We start from the raw sequence: 25048 nt of genomic DNA on the forward strand, positions 1-25048 counted from the left end.
GGCGCCGGGCCCAGGTGGGAGCGCTGCCTCGGGCGGGGCCCAGCRCGGGGCTCCCGCTGAGGGCTGGGGCGGTCCCACACACGGCCCCGACACGGGGGACCACGGGGCAGGGAGGGGACGGAGCCGCGGGGAGCCCGGGTAGGGCCAGGCAACGCCTCCCGCGGCACCTCCGGGGCGGGGCAGCGGCAGGAGCGGCAGGAGCAGGAGCAGGAGCAGGTGAGCGTGGCCGCAGCTGCGCCCGTGGGCGGAGCGGAGCGCGGGGCGGGGAGCGCTGGGCTGGGCTGTGCCGTGCCGGGCACACACGGCTCCCTCCCGCCCCTCCGCCCGCACTCCTTCGCTCTCGCTCTCTCTCTCCCGGGACAGCGCCCGAAACTCGGCGGCGGCTGCGGCCCCCGACGGCTCCCCCGACGCGGTGAGTACCGGTACCTGCCCCCGGAGTGGCGCTGCCGCCGCCCGGCAGTTCCYGCCCCGCCTGGGGTGAAGGAGGAAGCGAGACGGGCTCCGGCTCCCTCCGGCCCGCCTGGCTTCCGTGGGGCGCCCGGCGGGCAGAGCCAGAGGGAGAGAGATTGAGGGTCCCCGGGGCTCAGGCACCGTCCCCTCWGTGCCCCGGGCAGCGCCTCGGCAGCAGGGTGGGGTGGGAGGCGGCGGGGCTGTGCCCCTGGCCCCGGGGCTGCCTCCTCCGGAGCCTCCATGTTGGGCTGAGGGGAGGGGGCTGCGGACCCGCCCGCCCTCAGCCCTTCCTCGCTGCGGTGCTGGGGACGGGACCGGCTCCTTCGGTGCGGGGCAAGCGCGACCTTGAGCGGGGAAAGCCTGAGGGGCTGCGGGAGGGAGAGCGCTGTGCCCGATGCGAGGAGGCAGCGASATCGTCGCGGTCGGTCCCTGACAGAAACATGGAGTTTCTTCCCGGCAGAAATGCTAACTTTGATACCGCCAACTTTTTTGTCCCACCCGAGTGCCCCGGTAGYCGGTTTCAGTCTCCGTGCCACAGTGAGTTTGAGCAGATGAAATGTGCGGTCCTTTAAATGGTCAGGTTTCCAGCTGAATGGCGACAGACAGTAAGAAGTGAAGGAGCAGGAATGCCGAAGCTTTTGTATATGTACATGCCAGGCGTGCATCTATTAAAAAACAATTTTCAGTTTATCGCTGGAGAATTCCCCGTTTGCATTAGGGCATGAAATATTAAAATAATTGGATTACAGCATTCTGTGGTTACATCTGACATCTGTTTACTCACGGGCCCTGACTGTTGCACCACTTCACTTCTAGATAGTCCAAGTAGCTCAGTGTTGATCTGGACTTAGGAGCTCTTGCAGGAGGTTTATGTGCACGGATGATATTGCCCTGTGTTCTGYCCCTTGACAGTTGGACCCGTCCGAGGACAGAACTGACTCAGAGCAGATGGGTGTGGGAGAATCMGTTCTGGTGCTAGATCTTCACCTAGTTTTAGAGACTCATTTAAAGCCTGCATTCCAACATAATAGTATCTCTACAAATAGTTGATAACAAAATCTGAGATACACTTGTGGTGTGTTTAGTTCCTTTTAAWTKTTTTTTGTCTCTGGACTTGTACATKCAATAGTCTGTTAACAATGTAATGGCAAATAAACTCTTCAGCTTTCCGTCTRTCAGATAATTTTGTGCAGCATTGTGCTAATCAGGTAGGAAGCTATAACCAAGCATTAACCAACACAGATTTCTGAGCAAGACACTATGAAGAAGTGCTTCTTAAGTAGTTAAGCAATAATTCATAAGGTTTTTTTTTTTTAAGTGTATATGCAGGATTTCCTGTTTATTGTAGTTCCTGAAAATGTCTGTGTTAAAAATGAGCTGTTTGTCTTTGGACTGATAGATTTTAGTCACCCCAAGATCCTACTGTGGGAACCTGCAAATAGAGAGGAGGAAAGCRAACATAAGGCTGCAAAACCTAGATTTAGATTTATTTTTTAAAATATTTCTCATCCTCACCTTGGGTTGCATAGTAAAATACATGTGTGTASTTCAGTGTAAGAAATTATTAAATGATGGCATTTTCTATTTCTTTGACYCACATAGTTTTACTATGTTTTGTTAAATTGAATACATCCAAATTCTACAGAAATATGATTTTCAGAATAAAGTCCATTACTTTTGGCATTTCAACACATGAAAAATGTAAAAGTACAGTAAGATATTTCAATAGTTGTTATTATTTGCATGTAGTGCTAAACACAAAAGAACTTAGGGGCAGCACAAGAGAATTATGATTTTGGAATCTTTGAGATTCTCATCCTACATCTCATAATTCAGATTTAGGTTTGAAGGAATTGCTGCCACTCAGTGGCTGATACAAACATACAGAAAAATATATTCAGTTTCATAGATGTGATGTTTGTGTGGGTAATAAGTAAGTCATAAGGTGATTCTGCTTAGTMAGTATGTGTGAGATAATTGGTCAGGAAGATGCTCTTATTGTTCTCATTAGAAAATAGCTCCTTGTTAATTTTTTTTTCCATTTTTAACTTCATGAATTATAACCCACTTTGATGTGATTATACAGTAGGGTCATATTTTTCTTTTTGAATGGAACAGGGAAATAGCATAATAAATTTTACTTTTTGATCACACAGCAGAGATTGAAAAGATGCTCTGCACAGAAGGAATTGTTTAGAAACTATTTCTAAACTAAAAAACTAAAGAAATTTTGTAGCTACTTTTCCTAAAGAAAAATCTTTAGAAGAATCTCTTAAAGAAAACTTGGCTATTTGATGCTATRTAGATCAAGGAAATAACAATAAATCTTGGAAAGAGCCCATTTATTATTAAAGTAACTGATTTCCTGGGAAAAGCATAGAAGCTTTCAGGCCTCTGAGTTTTRTTTTGATGTCTAAAAGCCACAGTCATTACAATTAAAGTCCATGCAGATTAAGTCCCTTCGCTGGAAGTGTTCAAGGCCAGGTTGAATGGGACTTTGAGCAAACTGGTCTAGTGGAAGGTGTCCCTGCCTATGGCAGGGGAGTGGAACTGGATGATCTTTAATGTCCCTTCCGGGGACACAATCTCAACTGGCCTGTGATTCTGGTGAGTACTTCAGGGCCTAACAGTTTAAATTAACCCTCCATCCTAGTTCCAGTTTGAAGGGCTTCCCAGTCACCCAGCCTCTGTGCAGAGGCACAAATCTACAGTCTGCCCATCCATCGCTGCAGCTCTGGCTGCTGCTCCCAAAAATAGGAGCCCCTTCCTCACCTCTCAGTGCCCAGCCGTGACTGGAGATGGGACTGTGGCGGGTATGAATGTGCCACAGCTCGCTCAGTGCAGCTCATCTGCAGGGAACTGCAGCAGCAAAAGCCCCAGTGTGACCTGTGCCGTGTAAATACTTTACAGGTGTTGGCCAGCACTGAGGTATGTGCCTGGRTTGTGTTCACTGACACAGGTATTTCAGTTCCCCAAAGCTAACTCAGGTGTGTCTCTTCCTGATGCAGTCCCAGTGCATTATGTGCCTGTAATCCACCATCCCCTTCACTGCATTTGCAAAGTATGTACTTAACCTACTGCAGAAGGAATGGTGGAAAAAAAGAATAGGACGGGAATTGAACTGTTTATTGCAGATGAGTCAGAGCTGAATGTGAAGGAAGACAAGAAGTGATTTAGTGGAGTCTGGGGGCTGGCTGACTTGTTAGGAGCCARATTCCTCTGTTAATCATCCACTGATGAGAAAGATTATGTGACTTTTTACTCTGGGGTTATTATCCTTGCATTGAATGCATATTCTCCATTCTGCTAATCAGGTTTTGTCCAAAAGCTGCCTAAAAAGCACCAAAACAATTTGTGTTCTGGTAGTTTTTTAACTGTTGCTCTGTGACAAAACTTGTTGTCTTTCTGAGTTTTCCTTTACCTGTATCATCTGAGTGCAGAATTTGTTTCTGTAGAGCTCCATGTGGAGCCAAAGGACAAGGAGCAGGAATAAGGAAAGGGGAAAGCTGCACCCATTCAGATCCATTTGGGTAGCACATTAAAAGTAATCATTCTGCATCGCTTGGCTGCACTTTGCAAAGATGCAATTAACAGAAATGAGCCTGGGAGAGCTCTTTAGAGCCTTGGTAAAATAATGCTGAAGTGGCTTGTGTTGTGCTCTAATTTCAAAGGCAGTTATTTCTACCCGAAAGAGTTTTTACACTTTCTTAAAGAGGCATTGCTTCTCTAAGCCACAGCTACCCTGGCAGGTTTTTATGATATTTGAGTATTTTTGCAGAAGTTTGCTCCATAGGAAGCAATGTATTGCCTTGAACTGCACAGGACCACCTATGTTACCCATACTGCWTTTATGCCTGGAAACTGCACTGGTGTGCTGCTCCTGTACCAGAGACCCCAGGAAAGGCAGAGAAATGAGTGACCTGGTACACAGGAGTGCTGGGAACTGCACAAATCTGACCTTGGCAAGAGTCATGCAGGATTTATTTCTGGTCTGCTCTAGACCAGATTCTGTTATTACACGTAACGTTGTTGCAGAGGATTGAAATCTGCCATGTATATTTGTGTGTTTCAAATAATCTTCTGTTGTTGTTTTTTTCTTCTGATTAAAATTTATGCACGTGAAAAAGTATGTCTGCCTTTTGGTGACAGCAAGGTGCCCTGACATCCATGAAATAAGTTATGTTTTGAACCTGTTGTTTTTTTCTGATTGACAATAGAGCTGACAGTTTCTGACTAAAAGAAGGAAGTGATGCAGCACAGGTTTATATCAATAGTTAGAAATCCAAGAGGCAGGTCATAAAATARATTCTTTACAAATACTTCTCAAGCCAAGGAAGTGCATAAAACCACAGAATACTTTTTATGGTATCCTGTTACTGAAGTTAATGTGTTTTCTGGTGATTGCTTTGCCATTGAGTGAAATGCTCTACCTGGAAAAGTTTATTTAAGGATACTTAAGCATAGCTGATGTTCATATGATAATAATCACCATCCATTAAGTCTGGGAATGACTATCACAGATAAATTCATGGAACTGATCCATGTTAAGCCTTTAGCCTGATATGATACTTGCCTGACTGCTAAGGAAGGAGGGTGTATGCTTGCCATCTCCTCCCATTTTATCAGCCAACTATCAAGCTTTTTTTTTTTTTTTCTTTAAAAAAAAAAGGTAGCAATACCTCTGCCTCAGAACAAGGTTATTTTAATTCCAAAGTACTACCTGCTTTTGAGAGCAAAGCAGATGTGTAATGTATATACATATCCTGCTATTTCTTATACTTTTGCTTAGAGCTGTGRGAAAGCTATGATCTTATTTGGTTGAAATGTAACCAGGTGGTTTCACTTTTACCCATTGGGAGAGGGAATGGAGTCAGGACAGCTCCTTGGAGACTGGATAATCAGTCGGGTATCATTGCTCTGGATGCTGTGTGTGGCAAAGAGACCCTACTAAAACAGGCTCTTCCCAGACACCTTACTAAGAGTGCCCCTCTTTTCTGAAGAGGTGCATGTGGGCTGATGTCCTTTCCACCYCACTGGGCTCAGAGGAGTTATTTGAGTTAGTATCTTGTTTCTCACCTCCAGGATGGCAGAAAATCTCTAAAAYGTCATSTAYGTTTGCGCATGAATGGCTTTGACTWGCGTTTTGTTTAGTCTTTTGCAGGCTCATAAATTATTTAGGTATTTATGRACTTGTTTTAATCCTGGCTGCCTCCTATCGATACAACACATCTTGAAACATATGCATTAAATCTAAACTTCAGCTTTTTTTCCCTATCTCTGAGCTATGAAGTAATTCATGCTACCGCTCTGGAGCTGGAAGCCCATACCTGTGTTGGTTTAGCCTTGTTTATTTTATGATAAATTTGTAATGATGAGATGACAAAGAAAACTGCATGGCTGTTTAGCACTCAAGTGTCCAGCTACTTTCTGAGTGTTTGGTTTTATCTACTCCTATCCCCATCAACACCTATTTATTAGAGATCTAATAAAATGCTTGTTTGTTTACTTGATTCTTTCATCTTTCCTGGTTTCTTGAGGAAATGCATTTTAAGCTTTGCCATGGCTTTTCTGCCAAATCTTGAAATCTGAGTGTTTGTCAGGAMCATTTTGCTCCTCATCATTTCAAAGATATTTCATTTTCTTCAGTGCATTGAAATGTACTAATATTCCCTACGAGGAACAGCTTAAGGAAGAATTTTTTGGTTGTGATATCAGATTTTTCTGACAGTAAAGCTTTTTTGTTTTTAACTTTTAGACAGGCTTTTTCAAAAGATTTTTATGCTTGAACATGTAGATAGATATTTGAAAAAATGATCAAAACTTAACAACCAAACTCAAGGTTAAGCTTGGTTTCTGAAGTCTGTGTGGGAAATTCTGAGTACAAAGGTAGCTAAGCAATTGCTAACGCATTGTTTGATGCCTGAACTGTGCTTTTCTAGGAGACTGTATTTGATTCTTACTTGAACAAAAGAGGAATTTTGTATTTCTTTCTWAAGAAAAGAGGTCCCTCCTTTTCAGAAAGTCCTGTGTTCAAAAGTTTGGTAGAAAGCTGTAGTCCAGACAGTAACAATTAGTGCTCATCATACACTTTTAGCTCGTGTTCTCAAGGAAAGTTAAGATAAATGGACATAKTGCAATAACACTGAAGACTGTCAGTTTGAAATATGATATTAACTGTCCTGTGTGTTTTATCTCAAGATGCTTACGATGTGTTTTGGAATGCCTCTTGGCGACTGCATTTTGCTGGTGTGACTTTGTAACCAAAATGGGTATTTTGTACCTCACTGATTTCCTTAGGGCCTGTTAAGAGAGAATTTCACTTGCTAAGGACCACAGTTGCTGGTCAAAGTATTTTACTGAAAAACTCTTGTGAAAGACTAATTCTTAAAAAAACCCCCAACTTATACTTTAAAAATAAAAATAAATATCTATTACTGTAAGAATGAGCATGGTGGCTGTTTTACATCAAGCAGATGCTGTCAGGATCTATCRTTTTGATAACGATCTCTATTCAACTAGATCTGAAACCCTCAGTCATACAAGTATCTCTGCAGGTGAAGGAGTAGATTTGACTGTAGGTGCTTTCAGTATCGATGGTTTTGGGGGTTTTTTTAGATTTTTTTTTTTCAGTCCGGTTCTTGCACTTGCTGATCACTGGTGATGACATTTCTTCACATCCCGTGTGCTGGTCTGTAATGCTGTGCTCATGCTGAGCTGTAAATTGCTCAACGGGGACTGAGCTGTTTCCTTAAGTGTCTGATGACTGTGGCCTTTGCTGAACTCAGATMGTCTCACTAATGACTTGGGGGTGCTGATTGCCAAATATCCAGAGCAGATTGGTGTGTCAGGGAATTGTGAGCGCTCTCAGGTTACATTTGCTAATGTTCCTCAGTAGCTGACAGTTGCGATTTCTCTTTGACAAATTTATCTAAGAAGSAGCTTCTCAGGGGCAAGAGCATCCTGATATGGACCTACACTTTTCCAGGTAATTTAAGAGCTAAAATTCATCTGGTTTTGCTATGGACTGAATGCAGTAAGCCAATAGCACTTGAACTTGTCTTCACCTGTTCTCTCATCTGAAAARGAGATGCCAACATCCCCAGCTACCTCATTGCTTCAAACCTAGCACAAGGGTTAGGTAAGGACGGGTTAAACCAGGGGTCAGTAGACAGCACTTGCCTAGAAAAAAATATGTTGGGGARCCAGAGAGCAAAAGACAGAGCTTGAAGCAGTATTACAATCTTGGCAGGTGTCTTGGCCCCAGCTATGCCCACTGAAAAAAGCATCTCTTGTTGTGCAAGTCCAGTGAAGTCATTCCACTGGGGACTCCTCACCTTTACAATAACAGAAGAGAATTTTCATGAGGGAGTATTGCCAGGTATTTTTTCCTGGTGGATTTTTTTTTTTTTTTTTTTTTTTTTTNAGTAAAGGCCATTTGAAAAAACATTATTTGGACCAAGTCTCTCTATTAATCCTGATGATTCTTGTAGTAGGTTCTTAAGCCTTTTTTTTCCTTTCTCCGCTTTCCTTGGACCCTTGCATTGAGGGGATTCGCAATCAATTTATACCTTTAAGCTCATCGTTGCAGAGTATCTRTTCTATTGGCAAAACTTGCCTCATCACATATGCACTTGAGAATATGTTAACTATGGAAGGTCCTCTGGAATCCAGTTCTCCCCATTTATTTGGTTTCATTTYGCCAGAGGTTGTTTTTCTCTCCAGGAAGTCAGGGTGTGTCTGTCTCATTCCCTCAGCAGTCTCAGCTGTGATTTTTGCCTTCCCTGGCTGAGCCATCTCAGTCTGGGTGCAGGTTCCCCAGGGCTGCATCTCTGCACAACAGTCAGTTCCAGGGAAGGGCGGGTTTGTGGCACATGTGCAGTGTGCTGTTCTGCTGCTGCCTCTGTGCCTGGAGTAGCATGCTGTGCTACTGCCTCACATTGCTGACCTAGGGAACCGCTGGGGGTGTACAGATGGGTTTATTTTAACTAAAATTACAACAAGTTTTGTCCAAATTGAGTGATAATGTTCTGTTGCAAGCTATACGGGTTTTTCTCAGCAAACCTTTCCACGTGACTGTTTCTCAAAAGATGAAGTTTTTGAATGTGCACCGCACACACCCCATATGTCCACTGAAGGGAATATGGCAGTTGCTGGTAAGGGAAAGTGGGAATGACAAAACTGCCATTTAGGCRAGGAAGTTGATGAATTTGTGCTGTWAGGCAAGAGCAGGTGGGAAAGAGAAGAGCTGTGAGTGTAGAGATGGACCTGGAGCATGGCAAGGAGAGCCCAGAGTGGTGAGAAATGCCAGGCTCTGCAATGCTGCTCACCTGCATTCCACCCTGTGCTGCCAGTCCTGCTCCATCCTTGGGAACTCCAGCTCCTCCTCAAAACTTTTCTACTACAACCCAAATGCTCTCACAGGGCCAGGGTGGGGAGAGGAAGTGGAGCCCTGGTTTGTTGCTATATCCTGGTTTTTGTTTCAGTTKAATTTGCAAGCTTGCTGATTTCTAGCAGTGCCACTAAGATTTTCAAGGCAACCCCAGGGTTTTAATGTAATCTGTACCAGCGTGTGTCAGATTGATTTTCTGACCTATTTTGGGTCTTGCAGTTTGGAATTAATATTGCTTTCCTTTTCCAGTGGGTGGCAGTTGAAGCAAAGAGAAATATTTATTTGATAAAAAGTTTATATGGAAATGGGTTTAAGGAGAAAAAGCCAAAACAGGCCGGTCCTTCATTGTCTCTCCTTATGTTGAATTCTGTTCTTTTTTTCTTCCACCTTATAGCTGGAGAAAAGAACAAATGAAAGGGCCTCTTGTGACCAAAATCCGCTTTTAGTTTCAATAACCTACTTTTTGTGCATTGTTCTGTACTCATTTCCTTATTCTCTTACCAGTTAATAACTGTGAACCCAATCTTTCCATCACTAGAACTCCACATTGCATAAGCCTTCTTTCAAAACTTTGCAGCAAGGAGCTGCTGACTTCTTGCAGCAAAGTGTTCACCTTCCCAGAATTGTATTTTGATTTTGAATGTGACATGCAATATCATTTCTTTCTCCTTTTAAAAAGCAAATCTTGACAAGGAGTCTTTAATACWGATTATTTGAAATTTAATGTATATTTTAACTCTAACATCTATGTCCTTGCAGGTCCAAATTGTGAGTCAAAAYTACTTTCATGCAGATTTCTTGTATGGAGTTAGTGCATATCTTATTTGCAACGAGTTCAAGCATATGTTATTAAAATAAGCAGTACTTGAAATCTAGTGTGGTAGCTAAAGTGCACAGTAGTGCATTTAGTAAGCAGTTCTGAGTAAAACATTAGTATATGTTTGTGGGAATATAAATCTACTTTAATGTATAAAATACTGCAATTCCAAATAAGGTAGAGATTAGGTTAAATCCATTCTTTTAAAATGGTAAGAATTATCTATATCAGTGCTGAAACCAAATGTGAGGTTGATAATTATTGTTTGATTGCGGAGCAGAATTTAATGTGCTTTAAAAAGAACCAAATTTTCCTCTTCCTCCCTCCCCCCAAAAAACCCCATATAAACAGTGAAAGGACTTTTCCAGGATTTTCCAGTGCTTTATTTTGTGGGTAAATACTTAATGTAGCATAAAAAGCAGAAGTCTTTTATTTTAATGATTTTTTGCCCCTAGGGATGGACTAGCCATTTATCTTCTATAATGTGGGATTGTAGCTAACTTAGTAATTAATCCCCATCTTTTCCCTGAAGAAAATGAGCTTTTATATAGGTATTTAATGACTGAGTCAGTTTATCGTAGCTAAGCCTTGTCTAAGCAAATGTGGCAGTCCACTTTAAGTCTGCACTTAAATTGATGCAGTTAAATACAAAATCTTGTGCAAATGCAATAATTCTAAATGTTTGTAAATTGATTTGCCACTTGTGTGGATACAAGTTCTGCTGTTGTTGTTAGAGCATTTTCATTTGATTGATGGATGAAACTTGCCAAATTATTTAGGACTCTAAATGGAAAAATATCCAGGAAGAAACCTTTCTTGCCCTTCTGGCCATGTGAAATGACAAGGAATTAATTACCAGAGCAGCAACAAGTTGAGCTTTGTCTGGTTGATAACAAAACTAATTTTACTTATCAACAGTACTCTGTGGCTGTAATAACCTAAAATGGATTTTTTTTTAAATGGAATTTTTAAAAAATTATTTCTGAAAGTCATGACATGGCATGGTTTCAGTTTTGTCAAAGGGACACACTCAAACAGAAAATTACTCTTTTGAGACTCATAACTTGTTCTTTTTCTTTCCTTTTTTTTTGTTACAAGACTCTATAATAACATCTGTGATGACTTTAATGCAAGTCAGTTGAAAAAAACCCACACATTTATTTTCAGTTCCTTAATCTCTTGGTTACTGGAATATTATTTGCTGGGAAAYGATGCTTCAATAGATAGTGAGGAAAAGGCTCTAAACTATTTTAAAACATTTTGATACACACGTCATGTGTGATAGCATGCTTGAATTCTGAAGTTTATACTTCCTTTAAGACTTCATCACACTGGCAAATAAATCTTGTTTGGGGGGCTGTGGAAGGATTTTAGCATTACTCCTACTCTAGGTTGCAAAAAACTATCTGCTTGTATTATGGTTTGGGTATTTTTCTTTCTTTGATTTTTTTTTTAATAAATCTGATTTTCTTGCTACTATTTTATGCTGCTTTCCAGTGAGTAAAGCTGATCTTAATACTAAAAAWTGTTTGAGTAAGTCTCAAACACAGGGATGTTTTCTTTGTTTGCTTTAAACAAGCCATGCGAGTTACACAGCTCTGTTTTGAATTAACAGCTCTCCAAGCTGGGCTGACCACTTAATGCTTCTCAGACACTGAACATTTAAATACTTCAAAAGAAAGACAGCCATATCTCTTGTTCTCTCCTCTTAAAAGCACAAAAAAAGGATGCCAGACTCATGTAATTGGAAACATTTGCTGTAACGAGGTGTCCCAGGCAGGCCAAGGTGGAAGAACAAATCCCTRTTCTGCTGTGTTTAGTTTTCCTTTAGTTGTGGGGGTACTTTGCTGCCTAATAAATAAGAGTTAAAAGCAACTTAAAACCATGCCTGTTTGTGTCTCTGATTTTGGTTTTATTTCTGTGGTCTTTTAGCTCTTAGTTGAAGTTCTAGTGGGTGAAGTTGCAGTAAATAGTGAGGAGCATGCTTAATGCTCTCCTGATCAGGGTCTTATTTTCCAAAGTCCACTTAATACCACTTCTGAATTGCTTAACCATTCAATCTCCTGAAGTAATTTATTAGGAAAGCTAAAAAACCCACTTTGGAGTCCATCAGTGTCTGTGCTGTGTGAGCCTTTCAAAGCCTGTATATAAATACCAGTGTAGCTCTATCTGTGCTCAGGGTGAGAGGCAATGGAGGGAAGCAGGAGCGGGTGGAGAAAATGTTTGGAGCAGGATTTGGGACTTTAGAAAGGTGTGACAGCTACCCTGCTGCTGTACTGGGTAGCAGAACTGTTCTCCTTCTGCTTGACCCCTCACAAGTTGAGTAGTTWAGGTAATAACTTGTTTGCTGTGTGCCCAGCAGAACATAGGTAGTGAAACTTGGTTTTTGTTTTTCTCCAAGGTTTTGGTTGGAGTTTTTGTTTGGGTTTGTTGTTTTTTTCAGKTTTTTTTTTGCTCCYTTTTCCTATTGCAGTACCCAAGTGTGGATGCCTGGTTGGGACATCCAACTGCGTGCTTGCTGCCATCCCCATGTCATTCAGGGTGAGCTGTCCAGCTGGGTTACAGCCCATAGCTCCCATCCAGCAGTGTAGGACTGACCGTGCTGAGTTCAGCTGTGTGTGCTGCARAGCAACACCTACTTCTGTCCTTGCACAGCCCAAGCCCTTCCCTGGTGCAAACTGGAGAAATTTCCATGGGACTGACGCTGTGCTATATTGTATCAAGGCTGGAACAAACTTGAGGTAAATGTTCTGCCAACATCTTGGGGAAAAGCAAATACTCTTGAGACTTGTGAATTTTCCTGTGCATTCTTTGTGACTTTATGCTTATGAAGCTTCTGAGAGATTTCTTTGAAGTTAGATTTTACRTGTGTAACTCACATATTTTGTGCCTGTGCAGGTGTGTTAATAAGGTGAGGGTAAAATTAGTGGAGTGGAGTAACRGAGAGAGTTTGTCTTCTGGGAAAAGAGGCTGGAAAAGCCTTTTTTSGTTCATTTCATCTTTCCAAAGATTTCAGTTGGAGTCACTCAGTATCACTTGGAGCCATGTTTTCATACTGACTGCTTCTCTCTGGAAGCAYTTGCAGAAAATCAGGGTGGCAACATCATATTGTCGTCACATTTACCTAAGATAATGGTTGGTTCAGCTTGCAAACCTTCACACTGAACTGTACAGAATCATTTCTCATTTTGAATCTTCTGAATATTTGACCTGTTAAATTGCTGGAAAGGCATGTTCTGGTTACCAGTGAGCAGAATCCTTTCCCATTGGAGACAGAACATGGTGAAAGGGAAGACAGATGCTATGGGAAGCCCCTGTTACGTGTTTGATGCAGCCACAAGCAACTTAGMAGATTATTTTCTTTTAGTTGCTGCAGTTTGGTACTAACCTTCCAGTGGCTTGTTMAGTAGCAGGCAATGCAGGGGSGTRGCACRGTGAGCTGGCATTCAGAAGTTGCTTATAGCTGGAGGTTTTTCCCTTTCAAAATGCTTTGTAAAATCAGCAGAGAGTGAAAACTCAATGTAAAATTCAGCCATAGGTTGTAGATCGCACAATGGGAGCTGCAAGCCTGTCCTTTCAGCCTCTCAGACTTTAGGAAATGCAATGACTTCAGCTTTTACAGCATTTTTTATTAAACTTTTCTCAATATTCCCATGTTATATAGAATTAGCACTCTTGCAGTTTGTGCTCAGCTTGGGTTGGATAGCTGGAGGTGGAAGGGATTGGCACCATTTGTCATTAGTTGCATCTCCAGAATCTCCAACAGTACAATTGCTCTTTTCTTTTCAAATGTGTGGTGCTGCATGACATCAGGTGCATATGGCATTCATCGATAATGAAAATGCTCAGCTGAGCAGTAATAACATCTACAGATAAGTAATAATGTCCCTAGCAAGCAACATTAAGAGGGAGGAAACTGTTGCCTCTGCTCCTTTAGTGAGAACCTCTGGAATTCAGAGGCTGATTGTCTCTGACCATGCATTTCATAAACACATTTCTAAGCTATTTCCCACATCATTTATATGTTGAAGTTGTTCAGGTTCTGATCTGGCCTTTTGGAGAACAACATTAGTGCTCTGAGTTTTCAGGTGTTAGTAAACACTAAGAAAGAAATAAAAATGTGAGCTTTTAMTTTGAAACAGTTTTTAAGATGTTTGGTTGTGTGTTCCAACTGTGCAAATCAAAACACTGTATTCTTTGTAGGTCAGAAGAAAGGGTGACATGATAGCAGGGATGTGGCCATGAGCTACTTGAGGGATCTGCACTGGTGGGGGATACCTGGGGGCTGGAGAGGGGACCACAATGAATATCATCCTGGTAGTTCCATCCAGTGCTAACAGTGCTGGGAGTAACCCAGCAGGGAAAGCAAAGTGCTGATTTATTTACTTCATAGCCCAAGCAAGAGCCAGAAACCTCTGTACTTCACCCTGCCCAGAGCCTTTCCCTGCTGCAAAGACATCCGAGTTTATCTGCTGCTGTTAGACTTTGGTTTGCCCACACGTAATCAAATACTGCACAGCCCATSGTATCAAGAAGGAATGAGATAGTGACTGGAGTTGTGCTCACCAGACTTTGAACAATGCCTGAGTAAAACCAGATTGAAAGCAGTACAACCAGTTTTCCTTTTGCTGTAGATGTGTTTACAAGGATTTTGGTACGGCTATAATTTGTCTGGCCTGGTAGCACTGTCATTGACAGAGAAGTGAATTCTTACATTTGTACTTTGTGCTTGCAAGATTGTGCTTCAARAATGAAATTTCCCTGATTTTAACCAGACAACACAGTTGATTAAATAGTTAATGAAGGTAGTATTTTTTTCCTTCTGATACCGTTGTTTTAACCAGTGCCATTGCAACCATTAAAGGATGTGGGCTATSTGTGTCCTCCCCAAAACAAACCCTGAAGAAAACCCCCCATCTTTTGTTGATAAAGTGTGAAAATAGCAAAATGKAATCTTAWKKTKSYTTWARRAARRGRAAAWWAWTTKRRRMCYYMRRWKGCTGTACTTTAAAACACATTTGGACATTCTGGTGACATCAGTCCTAGTAGAGCACATTTCACAGAATTGAAACTCTTCTTTCGYTTTTCACTTTGTATTCCTGTGCTCTACTTTCTTTTCCTAATCCTCTTCTGTGCTTTGCTGAAAAGACAGATGCAGTTCAATACTTTTGTTTCTAAAAGGCATGTTATAGAAAGACGTTTTGCAGTGAAACCTTTTAAATCATGAAGCTTCATAAAGCTTTGTTTTTCTGTTTCCCAAAGCTTGCTCTTTGCTTTGACCTTTGGTTCCTATATTTTAGGATACATAAGTAGCAAACAGTGARAAACTGATTTTAAGAAACTTTACTGGGTTACTTTGATTCTCCCTCTTACTTTAATCCTGCCAGAGGTTAATGGCGGTTCCCCGGTCCTCCTAGGAAACGCTGAAGCAAGTCCATTATTAAAACAAATAACCAATTCCAACAGTAATTCTAGCAGGAAGCAGTGTGCTGCACTTTAATGAATTTCTGAGATCAGTCCTTAAGTCATCTTTCTCTATCCCTAATTCATTATATGGAAACTGCTGGTTTTACATGTGTCCCAGTCTGGGGGGGAAAAACCCCCAAAAATTGGTGGTCTCTGAAAATGTGTACAATGTTAGTATCTAGTTTATTTAGAAACATGGTAAAACTCCAGAGAAAAACATGTGATGTGGTAAAATATGTTTGCCCAAAATTAATTGTCACAGTCATCTTAAAGGAACTGGAGTATCTGGGGGGTTTTCCCACTTTTTTTCTTCCAAACATGATCCAGTGTGCTGCTGTCAAGTCCTCAGCAGTTTACCATCAGATGTTCCCAGGATMTGTCACACTAATTAATCAGTGTGAATATCTTCAAATGAGCAACTTAAATGATTTTTTCCTTGTAATTGCTGAAGTTTGGTACTAACATTCCCAATGGCTTGTTCAGTAGCAGAAATGCAGGGGTGGGTAGCACAGTGAGCTGGCATTCAGAAKTTGCTTATAGCTGGAGGTTCTTCCYTTTYAAAATGCTTTGTTAAGTCAGCAGAGAGGTGAAAACTCAGTGTAAAATTCAGAGYGACTGTACTTTGGTCAAACAATTCTGCAAGTGTGTACTCTGAGTCTCTCAGAGTTGATGCTTGTTTTATTTAGTGAAATGCTTTGAAAGAGCTGATATGACATTAGTGTGAAGTTATACAAATAAAGTCACATATTCCTATAAAACCCCACCTCTGGAAATGCATTAGAACCTAGAAGCTTTGGTTCTTTTACAGTAGCTGGTTTGTCCTTCCTAGTTAGATTTYCCCATGTTTAAAAGGGTCTTTGTTACACTCTTTGGCTTGTCCTGCCACTGATACACAGGTCTGAGGTTTTCCTGTTCAGGGAAAATTTGGCTGCACTCATGGTACTGCTTCTAGTAAAGCTCATGGAGCAGTGTTGTCTTGGAAAATGTAACGGATTGGGTTTTATTCAGCTGGTATACTTTGGGCCTTTACCATGTTCTCATTTATCTCTCACTCACAGAAACACTCTAAAATGGCAACCATGTAATCTTTTTYAGATTATAAAGCCTTTGTTATGGCTCCAGAGTTTGATTCCTGATGCTTTACTGTGTGCTTTGATCCTGGTTTTCTGKTTTTTGTTGTTGTTTGGTTTGGGTTTTTTYCCCMTGCTGCCTGTGGAAACATTCAAAGTCCTGATTAGTTTCAGTGACTAATATAACTTTTTATGGAATCAAATTGAAAAAAGGCTTTGTTAGATTAGTGAACCATACATGTGCTTTAGTTCATTTGGAGAGTTGTGTTTTTTGGTAAATCCTAACTCTTCTCTRTGAAGGCACAACTTTAATAATTTTACTTTCTGCCTCCAAGCTGGCTCTTTGTGAACAATGAAAAGATTCCTGATGATGCTTCCTCTGTTGTCTGTTCCTTGGTTTCTGTCATTCATGTTTGAGTTATTGTCTGAACTCAGGATATTTAGATGGGATAAACTATAGCGGTTGCAAGAAGCTTGTGTCTCCTTGTCAAGAGCCACATGTAGTACTTCAAATAATTGTTCTTGACTTCAGTGTTAATGCTCAAGAGAGTGAGGATGAAGCACAGCAGTTCCACTGGTCTGTTGCTCCATTTACAATGTGGAAAGCTTCTCTCWTGTGGCTCTGCCCAGTTTATCTGGAAAAGCACGGGAAGTTTTCAGGCTACAAGGCTCATTTAGGTGGATTCTCAGTTTCTGTGGTCAGCTGTAATTTCCTCACAGGTGAAAACGTTTGGTGCTGAAGGATTTGGTCCCTGTGGCTTAGATTTACTATAGCCTGGTCTTAAAAGAGACTTTAGATTATCTAGAAGAAAACTCATCTGTCTAGGAAGATACCACCAAAGAAAAACCAGGAAAAGGGATTAGCAGTGAGTGTGCAAAATATTTCTTTTATTCTTTATTATCTGAGTTAAGTGCTGARGAGCTTAACTCAGTAGAGTTAAATTTTTGTGGTTGGGCTGTACTAGAAATGAGCAGGAAGCACAGCTTGTTGTGCTGAGCTCCCTAAGAAAGACAAACTGGGTGACTTTTTGAGGTGCTACATTACGCCGACTACCTTGTGTATTCAAGGAAAAATCCCAGATACTCTCCTGGTGACGTGATTGTTTCTGTCTCACCCAAGTGTGGTTACAGCCCCTATCCAAGAGGTTTAGAAGACAGTGAAATTTTTGCCAAGTGTGAGAAACAGGTATGACAGTACTCTTGGCAGGCAATTTCATTTATTATGCAGCTATTTGAAGGGGCAAGTTGCCAGTTTTCCACGTTAAAGGGAAGAGAATTGCCTAACAAGGTCACTGGGAACAAGCAAYACTGTGGGATAGAAATTTTGTCATGTCCCTTGGTAGAACAGATCATTTTATTTCATTACATGCTGGAAGCACCCACAGGGCCTAAATCATGCCAGTTGCAGACATTGTGTGTATCCCATGTCTCCCACTGCCAGCCAGAAAAATGAGTTTATGAAATGTTGGAAAGTGCCCAAATGAAGATTAATATGCAAACTAGAACTGAGACAGTCTGTAGTTATRTGGCAGCTTTCTTAAATATGTAAAGACAGGAAGAAGATGAGGGGGAGAGGTTGCTGTTTTCACCCTTAAATTTGGTGGGAATTTTGTCTCATTTTGGGGTGGGATTTTGTTTATTTGCTTARAACTGCTCTGAAGATAGTGTAAGTAATTTTCTTGTTCACTGTGTTTGTGATTAGAGTGACTCAGTTTTTTTTTTCAGAGTAATTTCACAGTGTCATAAAGATGGAATTATTTCATTTTAAAGGAGGGAAATTTTACAGGAAAAGTACAAGTTTCTCATCTATTTAAGATGCTAATCGTACATTTGATTTTTAGCTATATACCTGTGTCTTCAGAATACATTCCAGGCGATTTTTAGCTGTGTTCTAATAAAGACCTGGATTTTTTTTTTTGGATGAAACTTCAAAACTCTTCTGTTCCTTTGAGGCAGAAAACCTGCAAAGTCTGTGGAACTTCAGTGTCATGATTAAAATTAGACATACTTGTAATAACCAAAACCAYATCTACTAATCAGAGAGATTAGGTGATTTCAGTGGAGTTTGCTGGCAGTCATGCCTGTCGTGCATGTCAGAGGCTGTTATTGCTGTTTCRAATGAGTCATTTGGTAACAGAGGTCATCATTTCATTTGTAGTTGCATGTGTAAGTACATGGAACACAGGAACCACCTGTTAACTACTTCTACATTATAATATATTTTTACTGTCTATCATTCAAAACTATTTCCAMAGGGAGAGGAGCAATCTGAAAGAGGTAGGTGCTTATATAGGTTAAACCCCATGTATTCAGGTGGAGCTTTATCTTTCTGATGCCACRCTGAAATATTTATATGATACTCAAATAATACACATGGACTAGACACAATTAACTGTCAATTTCCAGAAAAGTTGCTCAGTGTTTTCTCAGAAGGCACTATCATTCAGTTTCCTGGCAAAAGAAAAGCTATTGTTTGGAAATAATTCAGTGATCCATCTAATGAATTTCCGTAGCTCAAATAGTGATCAGAACACAGTGGAAGATGAAAAGAAAATGTGAATAGTTGGTTCCTTCTGGAACAAAAAGTGCCCAGCTGCCCTCACAATAAGATGAAGAGAAAAGCCAGGGAAAAAAAAAAAAAAAAAAAAAAAAAGAAGCCTTGACTAAAATCTTAAAATGGTTTAGTGCTTGCTGTGTGTCACAGCATGGTCAAGCTGTCCTGACTGTACCAGGAAGGTTGGACTGGTGGCATAAGACCTCAGCTCTTGGGGACTCTCCTGCCTCTGCAGCTCAGCACCATCCCTTTCTTTCATATTTCTCCATGCAGCAGGGATGGCCCATCCCTCCTGTCCCCAAGCTTAGGGGTAGTGATACAGTTTGGTTTTGCTGAGGAGCTGGGCTCCCAGTCAGGGCTGGTTTATCCATCKTATCTGTTCCTGGATAAGCATCCTCCCAAGAAGGACATGTACTTATTCAGTAAAGCTGAAGTTGCTGGTTGTGGTCCCTGGAATGCATCCTGACAAGGACACTGCCACTCAAAGGAGTGTGGTCCAAACACTCACCTATGAGCTCTTTATTCCGTTAAATTGTGAAGTGCTTCATTCCCAAGCTGTAGCACAACTATTTTTTTTTCCTCCCAAAGCACTTAATTTCTATTTTCAAGACCTAGGAATTTTCAGTATCATATCAGTGCACTTATGRTGTTGATGCTTCTTGTTCTTTACTATGTTTTTTGGTAAACTGTGTGTTCCCATGGACTCTACCACAGTTTGCTTGAGCAGGWGTGTTTGTCTGTAAGCTGTGCCAAAAAGAGGGGTTAAAATTCTCTAGGGGTGATGGAAGCTGAGGAATGATGAGAGGGAAGAAAAGAATTCTTCTAAATAGACTTGAAAAGGGTTCGTCGCTAGAAAAAATCATGAGCAGACTCAAATCTATGATAATCCAGAATTCTCTATTTACAGTCTGTTAGTTTGCTTGAGAAGGAAAAATCTTTTCTGTTTCCTGTATCCCAAAATCCAAGTCCCCTGGATGATTAAGACACAGGTGAAAGCTAGCAGCAAAAGTAACAATTTTCAAGTGTTCAAGTTCCTCCCCATCTTTCTCTCCCACCTGTTGCCTATTTTCACTCCCATGCTAGATAGAGTTGTCATGCAGTTATCTTAACTGTCGTATCAATTTGGCTTTCAAACAYGCTCGAGTTACTTGTCCTGGATCTAGCAACTCTCTCTGCTCTGTGGGTTGGCTCTTACTGACTTTTCTCTGCACACTGGGTGGTCCCAAACATTTATTTCACCTGCTAAATACCTATGAGGAAATAACCTTGAGTTTTCCAGGAGCTCTGGTTATCTTTATTAGTTCATCTTAAGTTGTATTTTGCATTGCTTGTACTGTTGGCTCTAAGGTCATGTGTGAGTCTCTCTCCTGTTAGATGCTTAAGCATTATTTATGGAGTGTTTGTAAACTTACAGGCAGGGTGTCTGGGAATGTTTGCTGTGTTCCCATGGAGCTGAACTGTATTTTGACAGCTGGTTAATGCCACAAAGGCTCCRGAGGTTCCTTCTCTCTATCTGCCATTCCTCCACCACTTAGGTGATTTGTGATAGTTGTTCTGCAGACATAGCTGTAATTGACAATCGAGATTTTAAAATGTCAGTTCTTCCGTGKATCTGTGATTGGTAGGTTTAGCTCAGACCAAGTAATTTTGCTTTCCTCTGTAAATATGAGCCATTTGTTCAAAATTGAGTTGAGAGTTGGTGTTAACAAATCCTGGTTTTAATATTAAAGTTTGTGTTGTGAGTCTTCATAATTAAAGCACTTTGTCAAGTACATATATTATTTTATTAGAATAGATTAAGGAAAAGAGAAGTTAAAAGATTTCTCAGGGTCATAGTGCATTCAAGGTCAAATTCAAAGGCAAACAGTACAGTTCAGCTTGGGACGTTTTCTACTTTTATGTTTACTAACACCCCTCCCTGTAACAGCAAAAGTCACCAATTGCTGCTGTGTAATCTTATCTCTCCCTCTTGTTTGTTTGGATGTGAAAATGAGGTTTCAGTCATCGTTTGTAGTGAGTCCAATGCATGTTGAAACCTGAAAGCTGCTGTTTCCTGCTTGAGAGGTGCYTCCTGAAGCTAAGGCCAGCTAGGCCTTGGCACCAGGAAGAAAACTGAATTACCTGGGCTGTAGTGTTCCTCGAGGTAAAGGATTTATTTATTTATTTATTTTTAGGTATTGTGAAACTTTTATCAAAATGATTTCTCAGTTGTGTGTAAGGGAATGAATGAATGAAAGAATGAGCCTGTTGTAAGGCTGCTCTTGTCATTGGTCTGTCTCTGGATACCTCCTGCCCAGATAACTTAAATAGTAAGGTAAATTAAATAATGTGAAACTCTTGCTAAAATGTAATTTKCTAATGCTGGTTAATAAACCAGGAAGGGAATAGAATGGAATAAATTCAATCTTTCCATTGTAACTTCTCTTTTTTTCATTTCCCTGGGTRTTTCCATTCTCATTCCTTGTATTCAGCTTGGTTTACTTAGCATTATTTATATAGGGGAAGCTTGGGATTTTTCAGGGCAACAGTTTCGTAGGATAAATAGGTTCCACTTATCACTGTGTAAGATACCAACTGAGAACTGGTCCCTTAAGGTGCTACTGACATCTGTATCAAGCCTAGCCTGTMGTCTTCTTATCCCAAACTAAAATGCAGTTACATTCACCTGCCCTTCAGCTCTTCAGCACATTGTCCTTATGGTTGATTCAAACATCCCACTTGTTGCAAGGCCTTTGAAAGGAAAAAACTTCTGAAAAAAACCCACGTCAATTAGTCTTACAATTTTATAATAATTTTTATAACATTTCAAAGGTGAGTGGACAGTCTACAAAGTGCTTCAGATGCATCTTGGATACTAAGTTTGGTGAATTTGTTTCAGATTGGAAAAAGGATGTTGAAAGKGAACTTTAATAGGTATAATGCTTTAATGAGTATTTGTAATGGCAGATTACCTGTCTGTGCAATTCTGAGCTGTATCCTTACTCAGCACTCCCTGGTTTATGAGTAAGCACGGAAGTTGGGAGTTTCCACAGGAATTACTCACATCACAGAGGAATCCTCAGAGCCTTGTCCCTGTCTGATCATGGAAGCAAATTAACCTGCATGTGTAATGCATCTTTCCCAAATTACAAAAAGACTTTTGATTGCCTTTACTTGTAGGACACAGGAGAAAAAGTTCTGAATATAAATTCAGTAACTCATGACCTCAGAAAAGTGCTGTTAGKAACTTATAACTGGCCATCTTGACACGTCACTGAAAGTATAATATTGATTCATTCTGTTTTTCTTTTGGTTCGGGGTTTGTTTTTGGTTTTTTTTAAGTAATTGTAAAACTCTGACTTTTAAGGCTTAAAATTATAATCCCTAGATATGATGATGTGTTACTACTAAGCAGACAAGCCTGKGGCCAAGTGGCCATTTGGTCAGACTCACTTTCTAGTAGGTAGGTGATGATAGGAGAAGGGAACAGAGGAAGGGAGGTCAGCAGTAAAAGGGTCACAAACCCAAACCTTGATCTTTTGACTATCTYATGACAAGATCTTAAATGTGATACCGTGTTCCACTGAACTTCATACAAGTGCCTGGAATAGCTGTTTCTTTGTGTAGCTGGAGTAACATCACTAGAAGTTACTGGAAAAGTTAAAATTGTGTCTTTTAAAGTTGTTACTGAAAATGGTTTAGAGATTCTAACCATTCTGTTTGGAGAACATTTGTTTCCATTGTAGTGATTACTGAAAGTTTATTCTGAATTAAGCAAGAGCCACAAAATATTTACTGACAAGAAAAACGAAACTGAACAGTGTTTTCTCTTCTGTAGGCAGAGTTTATTATACTTGTTTTCCTAAAATTTAACATGGTATTGGAAAGTGGAAAAGAATGATTCAATTTGTCTTAATTTTCTTATGCCAGGTTGGTTGGTGTCTTCTACCTGTCCTTCATCCACTGTAAATGAATATTATTGGTAGAAAAATGTTTGCAATAATAGGAAAAAGTCTAAGTTCACCACTTTTTTTTTTCTATTTCTTAAGTGAGAAGTTCTTGTTTCATTTTCTAGGTACCATTTTATCCTCTAAGTTATGGTAGGTCAGATTCTGGAGGGTTCTGTGTTTTGTGGATAATGTCTGAAATCAGCAGCATGGGGTTTATTCTCCATTTTCCTTTTAAACTCTTCCTCTGGAAAAGAAAATGAAAGCAGCTTGAATAGTTCTGTATCATTTACTTGAGATATGTWAGTTGTTATGTAAAATACTATAATTTTTTTGTGTTCAACTATAATCTGTAATCCTAACAAGGAGGGAAATAGTTCTACCACTGAGCAAATACTGCATGAATACAGTATTTCCATCAGTAATACTGGAAATTTTCTCCTCAGTTTCATTTACACAAGGTATGGAAGTTCAATTTTGCCTTTTGGCTGGGGAGCTGCTCTAAGTRTTTGTATGGTAGTTTTGTTTGGTAGTCAAGATTAAATCAAATTTTAATATATTCAGTCAATATGTGTTGGAAATCATGATTGCTTTATGCAGTATTTTCCTCATAACTTTTTAAAAGTAAAAAAAAACTCCCTGCTGCTGCAGTGGAACAAAATGTTAATGACAGGAGATAATTATGAAAATTATTCTTCTTGCTCAGGATATCCGATCTTTGTGTGTGTGATGTATATTTGCACTTCTCAGTGCATGTCTTAGATGAACGTAGGATGCTGACAACTGCAAGAGAATCTTGAAGTTCTTTTCTCCTTTGACATCTCCTCAGATGACTTTTAAGTGCTGATTTTATGTCAGAAATAGGTTTCATAACTTCATTTTCAGAGGTGGATTTCGTTTTAGAGCAGTTGAGAAAACTTTAATGTTCTACTTGAAAAACTGCGTCTGGAACAAGAAGATACATCACAGGAGCATAAAAACTTTATTTACCAAACTACTTTTTAATGAAGCATTTTCAAAATACAAGCAAATAAATTTTACAATATTGCTGTTTTTCAGGTCTGTGTAAATATTTAAATTATTTTACWGTCCCACAGATGCAGAATGGGGTTGTCTATTAAAGGCTGGAAATGTAGCTGTCCGCAGCTCTTTCCCACAAAGTTGAAATTCATTTGGCCAAAGTTGGTTTAACTTCTGTTTACTCAGTACTGGAGACTCTCAAATTATCCAAGATGTGGGCTAACTTTTTGTAAGAAGTGGGTTATGGGCATCTATTTACCTCTTCTTAATKGTGTGAATTACTTCTCTGTCCTGGTCACAAGACGTGTCTGTGGGTTCAGCAGTAATTGCTAATATGGAAAAAACATAATTTAGAACAGGATTTATGTACTTWGTGCTGTAGTGGAAGCAAATATCCAGACCTGTGGGGAAAAGCCAGCATCCTGTGGCCYGGGGAGTGCTGAGTGCTGTAAACCATGAGGCAGAAAGGAATGTTTTTGGGCTAATTTGTGCTGGGCTTGTTGTAAACACCAGGAGAGCTCCTGGCCAGCACCCACCGCTTGCTCATGTGTTGCTGTGTGGAAGTGAAAGGTGTTTCATACAGACARAATGCCAGGGTAATTATAATTAGTCGAGCTGTGATTAAGCAAACTGAATATTAAACAATGTGAAAGAGCCTCTTGGCATTGGAGCAGGGAAAGAATCAAGGCAGTGTGGATAGCACTAATTCACAGAGGAAAGATGTGGAGGCAGGACTGGGCAGACTGTTAAGGGTAGATCTACTCAAACAAATGACACCATGTGGAAAGAGAATTTCCCACTGAGCTTTCTCGGGGCAGGCGATCATTCCATGAAGGAATGTTTGCATTTGGAACTGCTGGGAGCACTCTGGTTCCTGTGGGCTTCATTCCATGACCTGCCTGTCCCCTTTAACACCATGCCTGCACTGGAAAGSTTGGGAAGAGCCCTTGTGCCTGGGCTGTGTGCTGCTGCCTCAGGAGATTTGGGGCTTTACAGCTGTTGGGTTTTCCTCTTGAGTTCTTCTGTGCCAGTAGCAGCCATGCCCCATCTCTTTCATCTGAATGATCTACAGAAAAACCCCCCAGCTTGCTGTCACCTCCAGAATCACCTTGTGGTTGGAAAGCAGAGCATTAGGACATGTCATTTCTATCACAAGGTTGCTGCTTCTATTGTAAAGAAGCACTTCTATGGCAGAGGAAACATGTACAGCAAAAAAAAAAAAAGTCAGAAATAATTGGAAGGTGCAAGGAAAGTGACAAAGACTTTAACTCATTTATCCATTTAGTGATGGAGAAAGTGATAAACCATAATGAGCCAGGAAAGCTTGTGTGTAGGAAAATCACTGAATGCTGTGTT

The 25048-nt window shown here is 40.5% G+C and overlaps 1 protein-coding gene across 2 annotated transcripts in view; it reads left to right on the top strand.

Moving 5' to 3' along the window:
* The first annotated feature begins 280 nt into the window (after nt 1–280).
* PRKCD (protein kinase C delta) overlaps nt 281–25048 on the top strand; it is a 61026-nt gene continuing 36258 nt past the window's right edge. Inside the window, exon 1 of one of the 2 annotated variants that reach the window (XM_057367986.1) lies at nt 281–412. The gene's annotated coding sequence lies outside the window, so the exon portion shown is untranslated. The remainder of the gene's footprint in view (nt 413–25048) is intronic. The other variant, XM_057367987.1, reaches the window with a different exon arrangement.

The sequence above is a fragment of the Malurus melanocephalus genome, unplaced genomic scaffold (assembly GCF_030028575.1).
Source record: "Malurus melanocephalus ecotype Western Australia unplaced genomic scaffold, MMel_1.1 scaffold_87, whole genome shotgun sequence".
Lineage (NCBI taxonomy): Eukaryota > Metazoa > Chordata > Aves > Passeriformes > Maluridae > Malurus > Malurus melanocephalus.